We start from the raw sequence: 10,176 nt of genomic DNA, 5'->3' as shown, positions 1-10,176 counted from the left end.
CAATGTCCCGTGACATGAGATGATTATGGTCTTTTAACATGTCGAATGCTAGAACTATCCTTGGTAGGAGCGATAATAAAGATCATCCTATGATTTTTCGGTCTGGCACAAGGTCCTGTCTCCGACCATGCTATGCAACCACCGTTCTTACGGTTGATACCCGATTTGGTTCAGGTGACCTAATGAATTCCAGGTGAATTCCTAGGATTTTACATTCAATGGTAATGAACGCATTGAAAATGGATTTTCAGAAAACAAATCGGTTTGCAATTTTGATCAAAATATTTTCTCGTTCAAGCTCGAGTTTAGATATCATTGAATTCCATGAGTTTGAATTCTCAATCTTTAAGGTCAATCTCTAGGATTGAGTAATATCAGTCTTAAAAGCTGATTTTTAATCTTTAAGGAGATTATCCTTTCTGGGGATCTGATTCATTAGTCTTATCAAGCTAATTTGCACGGTGCCCCCCATTATGCGAGATAAATCCTTCTCATGGTTAGGATAAATCTGACCACATGGCGACCCTGTTTGATGCTGAGGTCCGTGGATTTCCTGCTGATTTTAGAGATGACTTTTCTAGATTTTTCGTCAACCTACAGCTGGTCTGGACGACAACTTCATGACCTAAATCAAGAAGCGCGTTTCTTTTTCGGAAGACTTTACTTCCTTTTAATGATGGAATTGATTCATCGTGTAGATCCATCTTTCTTTAAAATATATTACAGTAAACCGGGTAAAACTGATTAGTATCGTCCAAAGCAAAAGTACCTGCAATAATTCTTATACAAAAATGTGATAGATAGTTTTTAATTGAATAACTTGGTACATTCTCCCCACACTTAGCTTTTATTATGAGATTTTGGAAATGAATTTACAGCTCACACCCTTGGAGTCTTTCTCTGCCGACGGTTTTATAATATAAATATAATATAATATATAATTAATTATATTAATTATATATATATTATATATATATTATAAAACCATCGGCAGAGAAAGACTCCAAGGGTGTGAGCTGTAAATTCATTCTCCGCGACTCGCGGAGTTTGAAGAGGATTTTGCCGCGAGTCGCGGAGCCCCAAATTTCGACTTTTCCTATAAAAGCAACCGAATTCTGATCGCAATTCATAATCTATTTCTCTCTTCTCTCATATATACGTAAAATATATATATATAATTTATATTTTAATTTTAATTATAATTCTAATAATAAGGGTATGTTAGCGAATATTGTAAGGGTGTAAGTCGAAATTCTGTCCGTGTAACGCTACGCTATGTTTAATCATTGTAAGTTATGTTCAACCTTTTTACATTAATGTCTCGTAGCTAAGTTATTATTATGCTTATTTAATCCGAAGTAATCATGATGTTGGGCTAATTACTAAAATTGGGTAATTGGGCTTTGTACCATAATTGGGGTTTGGACAAAAGAACGACACTTGTGGAAATTAGACTATGGGCTATTAATGTGCTTTATATTTGTTTAACTAAATGATAGTTTGTTAATGTTAATATAAAGATTTACAATTGGGCGTCCCTATAAATTACCATATACACTCGATCGGACACGATGGGCGGGGTATTTATATGTACGAATAATCGTTCATTTAACCGGACACGGGAATGGATTAATAGCCACTAGAATAATTAAAACAAGGGTGAAATTACATTCAAGGGTAATTGGTGTAATTGCTAACAAAGTAGTAAAACCTTGGTTTACACGCAGTTGATAACCTGGTGTATTCATTAAACAAAGTATTAAAACCTTGTTACAATTCGAATCCCCAATTAGTTGGAATATTTAACTTCGGGTATAAGAATAATTTGATGAGGACACTCGCACTTTATATTTATGACTGATGGACTGTTATGGACAAAAACCAGACGGACATATTAAATAATCCAGGACAAAGGACAATTAACCCATGGGCATAAAACTAAAATCAACACGTCAAACATCATGATTACGGAAGTTTAAATAAGCATAATTCTTTTATTTCATATTTAATTTCCTTTATTTTATATTTAATTGCACTTCTAATTATCGCACTTTTATTTATTGTTATTTAATCGCACTTTTAATTATCGTACTTTTTAATTATCGCAATTTTATTTTATCGCACTTTTATTATTCGCAATTTCATTATCGTTATTTACTTTACGCTTTAATTTAAGTCTTGTATTTATTTTATATTTTACATTAGGTTTTATCTGCGACTAAAGTCTTAAAATCGACAAACCGGTCATTAAACGGTAAAAACCCCCCTTTATAATAATAATATTACATATATATATATTTGTATTTTTATAAAAGTAAACTAATATAGCGTTGAGCTTTGTTTAAAGATTTCCCTGTGGAACGAACCGGACTTACTAAAAACTACACTACTGTACGATTAGGTACACTGCCTATAAGTGTTGTAGCAAGGTTTAAGTATATCCATTCTATAAATAAATAAATATCTTGTGTAAAATTGTATCGTATTTAATAGTGTTTTCTGCTAAAATTAATAATATTTTTACTAGATGAAAAGGTTATGTATCTAAGTTAATTTTAATAGTGTTTTGTGCTAAAATTAATAATACTTGATGTGCAGCGGGGCGTATATAAAATAGTTATTAATTTTAGCAGGAAATACTATTAAATACGATACAATTTTACACAAGATATTTATTTATTTAGAGAACGGATATACTTAAACCTTGCTACAACACTTATAGGCAGTGTACCTAATCGTACAGTAGTGTAGTTTTTAGTAAGTCCGGTTCGTTCCACAGGGAATCTTTTTTAAACAAAGCTCAACGCTATATTAGTTTACTTTTATAAAATACAAACATATATATAAGTAATATTATTATTATAAAGGGGGGTTTTTACCGTTTAATGACCGGTTTGTCGATTTTAAAACTTTAGTCGCAGTTAAAACCAAATGTAAAATAATAAATAAATACAAGACTTAATTTTAAGCGTAAAGTAAATAACGATAATGAAATTGCGAATAATAAAAGTGCGATAAAATAAACTTGCGATAATTAAAAAGTACGATAATTAAAAGTGCAATTAAATACAATAACAATAAAAATGCGATAATTAGAAGTGCAATTAAATATAAAATAAAGGAAATTAAATATGAAATAAAAGAATTATGCTTATTTAAACTTCCGTAATCATGATGTTTGACGTGTTGATTTTAGTTTTATGCCCATGGGTTAATTGTCCTTTGTCCTGGATTATTTAATATGTCCGTCTGGTTTTTGTCCATAACAGTCCATCAGTCATAAATATAAAGTGCGAGTGTCCTCATCAAATTATTCTTATACCCGAAGTTAAATATTCCAACTAATTGGGGATTCGAATTGTAACAAGGTTTTAATACTTTGTTTAATGAATACACCAGGTTATCAACTGCGTGTAAACCAAGGTTTTACTACTTTGTTAGCAATTACACCAATTACCCTTGAATGTAATTTCACCCTTGTTTTAATTATTCTAGTGGCTATTAATCCATTCCCGTGTCCGGTTAAATGAACGATTATTCGTACATATAAATACCCCGCCCATCGTGTCCGATCGAGTGTATATGGTAATTTATAGGGACGCCCAATTGTAAATCTTTATATTAACATTAACAAACTATCATTTAGTTAAACAAATATAAAGCACATTAATAGCCCATAGTCTAATTTCCACAAGTGTCGTTCTTTTGTCCAAACCCCAATTATGGTACAAAGCCCAATTACCCAATTTTAGTAATTAGCCCAACATCATGATTACTTCGGATTAAATAAGCATAATAATAACTTAGCTACGAGACATTAATGTAAAAAGGTTGAACATAACTTACAATGATTAAACATAGCGTAGCGTTACACGGACATAATTTCGACTTACACCCTTACAATATTCGCTAACATACCCTTATTATTAGAATTATAATTAAAATTAAAATATAAATTATAAATATATATATATATATATATTTTACGTATGAGGAGAAGAAGAAAAAGATGGATGAAAATGATCAGATTTCGGTTTGCTTTATAGGGAGTTTCAAAACTGGGGGCTCCGCGACTCGCGGCCATTTTGGCCTTCAAACTCCGCGAGTCGCGGAGTTTGTTTTTACAGCTCTCCCCTTTGGAGTCTTTCTCTGCCGACGGTTTTTATTTATAAATATAATATATATATAATTAATATAATTAATTATATATTATATTATATTTATATACATAGTTAACTTGTAATTTTTAGTCCGTTGCGTCGAGCGTTGAGAGTTGACTCATGTCCCGGTTCCGGATTTTTGAACGTCCTTTCGTATAATTTAATATCTTGTACTTTGCGTTTTGTAACTTGTACTCTTGTCATTTTTAGACGTTTCTCATCAATAAATTGAACCTTTTGAATTGTATCTTGTACATTTGAACTTTTTGGACGTTTTGGTCTTTCAAATCTTCGTTTTTGTCTTTAAATCTTCATTTTCGAGCGATTTGCGTCTTTCGTCTTCGCACTTATTTATTTAACTATTACAACTAAAAATAAGGAAATTACATTTAAAAACTTTACATATTGGAACGATATTGCTACTAAATATATGTTCATTTGGAGCACTATCAAATATCCCCACACTTGAGCGTTGCTTGTCCTCAAGCAATACAGAACTTGAAATAAAAACATACATGAATCACTTTTTTATTCATCACATTTTGCACATCAGTGATTTTGATATAGCGGTATAAACAATGACAGTAATGATGGTTAAAGGTGGGTGTGTCATCCACAGTTGCCTCGGGTTTAGGTCAACGACACTTGCAATCAAATAGCCGATTTACTTTCGGTTTCCAAAGCAAAGTGCACATTTGAAAGGTGGTTTACAGTCCCACATGACTATGAAAATGTAGATCCTTAAGGAAATTGGATCTTTATGAAAACATTTGATCTTTTTGAAAATTTAATCTAGCTTTTACCCTAGATAAGTTTTCCGGAATAACCCTTTACCGGTGTTTGCAAAATATTTTTGTTGGTTTGGTGGGTTTCAGAATTGAAAATTTTAGCTCAAAACTTATGGTTTTGTGTCACCCACTTGCTAACCTTGTATTTGGAAAGCAACACGTCCAGTTCACTTGTCCCGTATATTACCTTTCGGTAAACTACCGTCCGGTTGTAAAGGAAAGCGTTGAACAAGCAACTGTTAAGGCTATGTCCCCTGACATGCTTTTAATTATGGTCTATAACGTGTCGGACGCAATTACTATCCTTGGTAGGAGCAATAGTAAAGCTCACCCTTATGATTTTTCGGTATGGCACAAGGTCCTGTCTTTGACCACTATGCAACCACCGTTCTTACGGTTGACACCCGTTTTAGTTCAGGTGACCTAATGAATTCCAGGTGAATTCCTAGGATTTTACGTTCAATGGTAATGAACGCATTGAAAATAGGGTTTTCAGAAAACAAATCGGTTTGTTATTTTGATCAAAATATTTTCTCGTTCAAGCTCGAGTTTAGATATCATTGAATTCCATGAGTTTGAATTCTCAATCTGTAAGGTCAATCTCTAGGATTGAGTAATATCAGGCTTAAAAGCTGATTTTTAATCTTTAAGGAGATTATCCTTTCTGGGGATCTGATTTATTAGTCTTATCCAGCTAATTGCATGGTGCCCCCTATTTTACGAGATAAATCCTTCTCATGGTTAGGATAAATCTGACCACTTGGCGACCCTGTTTAATGCTGAGGTCCGTGGATTTCCTGCTGATTTTAGTGATGACTTTTCTAGATTTTTTGTCAACCTACAGCTGGTCTGGACGACAACTTCATGACCTAAATCAAGAAGCGCGTGTCTTTTTCGGAAGACTTTACTTCCTTTTAATGATGGAATTGATTCATCGTGTAGATCCATCTCTTCTTTTCTTTCCTCGGGTAAAACAGTTTAGTTTAGTCCAAAGCAAAAGTATTTTCAGTTATTTGTTACAGATATATGTGACATATGTTTAAGATAACTTGGTAAATTTTCCCACACTTGGCTTTTATTTTCCTTTTTACCTTCCTCTATTCCATTTTAAATGAATTTTAACATTTTAGTTTGTTTCTCAATTTATGTCCTTTCCGAGGTAACAATAATTTCGGTGTTAAAACCTAGTTTTATCGTTCATAAATATGTATAAACATGATTTTGAGTTCATTTAATTGAAAATTTTGAAAAATTTTACTAGAATTGGGTAGTCAGTATATAAGACTAGGGCTGTTCTTTATTATCAGAGAGCACTAGATTCTAATACAACTACTGCTTTACTAGTATTTTTAATGGTAACCAAGTGTATAAAGTAAAAATTTTTAAAATCCGAAAGAATTTAACCCCTTCCCACACTTAAGATCTTGCAATGCCCTCATTTGCAAGAAATCAGTAACAATTTAAATTATTGAGGGTGATTTGTGTGAAAATGATTAAATTTTTACCAAAGTTTCCAAATATATTGGCGTTTGTTTGCTGAATGATAAATGGTGCACATCATTTGTTCATTCCGTCTTGTTGTTATTTCACATATATTTTGCATCTTGTCGTCAAAATTAGTTGCTTTTGCTGAACTTAATGCCAGTCTTTGAAAATGCGTTGTTTTACCGTGTTGTGTACATAAGATAAACTGCAAACATATATACATATTTTTGAAGTTTGGTATATTACCCCACATTCAAAAATTATTAAAATCTAAGGATAAAAGTTAGATAATTATAAAAATGATTACAATATTAACAAAAGTATTAAACATATCAATAATTACAAATTACAAAATAAAAAATAAAAAAAAAATAATGAGTAAACTAAGGATGATATTGGTACTAATAGGGGTTCCAGGCATAACCATAGGTGCTATAGAATGCTTCGGCAGGGTCATACGTAGGATATGGTGGCTGCATCTCTATAGACCAAGGAGGGAAGATGGGTTTCGGTGTAGGAATATAGTTTCTACCTATATGTTGGCAATGAGCTATGATCTGGTTCTGATGAACTTGCCAATCTTCAAATGCTCTCTGTCTAGCATTTTCGTATTCCTGAGAAGCTATAAACCTTTGCATTTCTTGCATCTCATTCCCCCTCCTACATTACCTTGCTGTTGGTTTCTCTCCACCTGTGGATGTCTACCATGGTATCGTACTGCGGCGTTATTTCGCCTCTTCAAAACTTTCGCACCATGGTATACATTTAAACCTATAGTATCGCGGGGTTCTGGTTCTTCTACTAATAATCCCCCCCGACTTATATCCACACCGAGATATTCACCAATCAAAGTAATAAAAATACCACCTCCTATTATGCTATGCGGTCTCATCCCCCGAACCATAGCTGATAAATAATAACCCACACAATACGGTATACTTACAGCGCTTTGTGGGTCTCGAATACACATAAGGTAAAACAAATCCTGTTCATTTACTTTTTCCTTGTTCTTACCCCTTTGTGTAATCGAATTAGCTAAAAACCTATGTATCACTCTTAATTCGGCTCTATCTATATCCAAATAAGAGTAATTTCCCCCTTTGAAACGGTGATGGCTTGTCATTTGACTCCACACACCGTGTGTATCAAAATTTTCATCTATCTTTCTACCGTTTAGTATCAATCCTCTACAATCGGCAGACGCTAACTCCTCAGGCGTATATATACGTAAAGCCTGAGCCATGTCCAGTAAAGACATGTGGCGCATCGAACCGCCTAACAAAAATCTAATAAAAGAACGATCGGTTAAACTAGCTACCCGATCATTCAACTCTATACTACATAACAATTCTTCACACCATACTTTATATACAGGTCTACGCATGGTGAATAAACGTACCCAGTCATTAAAAGTAGAATTACCATACCTCTGTACAAGTAATTCCCTAATTGGCCCGGCCAATTCTACAGCTTCTAAGGGTCCCCATTCTATAACCCTTGGTACCTCAACAACCTTAGAATGAAGAGTATGCAAACCCCTTTGATATTTTGGATAATCTATCCAAAGTCTGTCAAATCTCAGGTTCGGGTGCAACTCTTCCAAGTGCATATCAGAAAAAGTCATGACTGGATGAGGTATATCCTGCTTGTAGTAGTTATCCACCTCCTATTGTTCCAAATTCTCAGCAGGAGCATTGCGGGCTTGGGATGAAGATTCACCCCTTTCATTCTGCAAAACACATCAAACACAATTTTTGTGCATCCAAATATGCATTAGTGTCAGCAAAATCATCAATCAAAATAATTACAATGACATTATCAATTTATATCAAACTTAAGCTCATTTTCACATTTTTATCAAATCTACACTTTTTCAAATAAGCATATACGAAAATGTTCGCCAAGTTCATAAGCATTCAACTCAAATAACATGTCAAAATAATCATTACTAGCAATCAAACAAGTCTCAAATGGCATTATCTTTCAAAAATCAAGTTCATGAATTTTAGACTTGAAAAAGTCCACTTTAATTCTCAAAATCATGTTTAGGCTCAAAGTTTGGATCATTTAACTACCTAGACATGTTACACTACTTATTTTAGCAACAATTCATGACAAAAATCGGCCATAACCTGTTTATATCAAAAAGCCCCAAATTTGCTCAAGAACACAAACCCTAGATTACTCAAAATTTGAAGTTTAAGGCTTCTAATCATGTTAAACAGCATCAATCTAGGTTATACAAGCATAATACATAAACAATTTAAGCCTAATTACACTAAAAAGCATCAAAATCAAATTGGGGACAAAATTGCTCAAGAACATCAAATTTCGAATTAAATGGTGTTTAGGTGTAGAAATTTACCGTTTTTCTTGAGTAATTCTTAGATAGCATCCTTCTCAACATGATTTTAGCAAAAAATTTGGTGATTAACGGTTAAAAATTGGGATTTTTGGGGTGTTTTTGGGTGTATTTTCGTGCAGTTTTCGCAGTATTTTTGAGTTGTGGTGTGTGGTTTGAGCTGTTCTTGCGTTTTATTTTTTTTCTGTAAATTGGTCCTCCCGCGACTCGCGGAGATTTCCCCTTCAAACTCCGCGAGTCGCGGAGTTTGCTATATTTTTTTTTTTTATAATCATTAACTTATAAAACAATTAAGTACTTAATTTTTAAAATTTTGTTTCCCTTGTTATTTAGGACGAGGTCGTTTCGGATCGATGTCCTAGTCCGTCCTTCGACAAAATTTTAAAATTTGTCTTTTTGTAGCGATTGTTTTAAAAGCTAAGATTTTTGGGGTTTTTTTTTTTTTTAATGTTTTTGGCATACTTTAATTCAATGAGATTAAAAATAATGATAATAAAAGTTCTCGTCCCTCCCTCGGGTAAAGCAATTTCGGTTCAAAGACCTAGTCTTCAACTTACGAAGAATTTTAAAAATCATATTTTTAACTTAATGAGATAAAGTAAATTTTTGTTTTTAAATTCACACAACTTAAATATAAAATTCAAAATTAATATTAAAAATTCACACCAAACTTAAAATTTGAAATGCATAAAATTAAAAATTCATATTTTTTTTAAAAATTAAAAATTCACACCAAACTTAATTTAAAAATTTATAAATTCATACCAGACTTATATTAATTTTTTCAAATATTTACAATTTTAAATATATTGTTTTTATAAAGTTTACAATATTAATTTAAGATTTAAATATTAATTTTAAAAACATGGTAAAAATAAAATAAAAAATCTTTTTGTCTTTTTATCCCACTTTAATCAATCAAATATTATCAAAAATATGCGCCCCTCTTTTTGGTAAAGTAATTTCGGTTCCAAGACCTAATTTAACTCATGACGAATTTTTGAAATATTTTGGGTTGATTGATTAAAGATATTTATACCTTAAGAATAAATGTTAAATTTCGCAGTGATGTAATAAATTTTTGAATGATATCAATAATTTCGGTCGCCAAACCTAATTTTATTCAATACCAATTTAATACTTTTTAGCGAACAAATTAGCATTTATTATCAAAAGGTTAAAAATAAAAATAAAAATAAAAACTGTACAGACATACCTGTGAAATAGATTTCTTAGTTATATGATCTATCCCATTCATAAGATAGTCGGTTTAATTGGTTTTTCATGGCTACATAGGCGTAACCTCGAGCATTCAGTGTCTTTTCTTCTAAACATATGAACGGTCCGTCTCTGCATAAAGTAACAAATTCGGTATTTGAAT

Source organism: Rutidosis leptorrhynchoides, chromosome 4 (assembly GCF_046630445.1).
Source record: "Rutidosis leptorrhynchoides isolate AG116_Rl617_1_P2 chromosome 4, CSIRO_AGI_Rlap_v1, whole genome shotgun sequence".
NCBI lineage: Eukaryota > Viridiplantae > Streptophyta > Magnoliopsida > Asterales > Asteraceae > Rutidosis > Rutidosis leptorrhynchoides.
Note: the sequence above shows the minus strand (reverse complement) of the source record.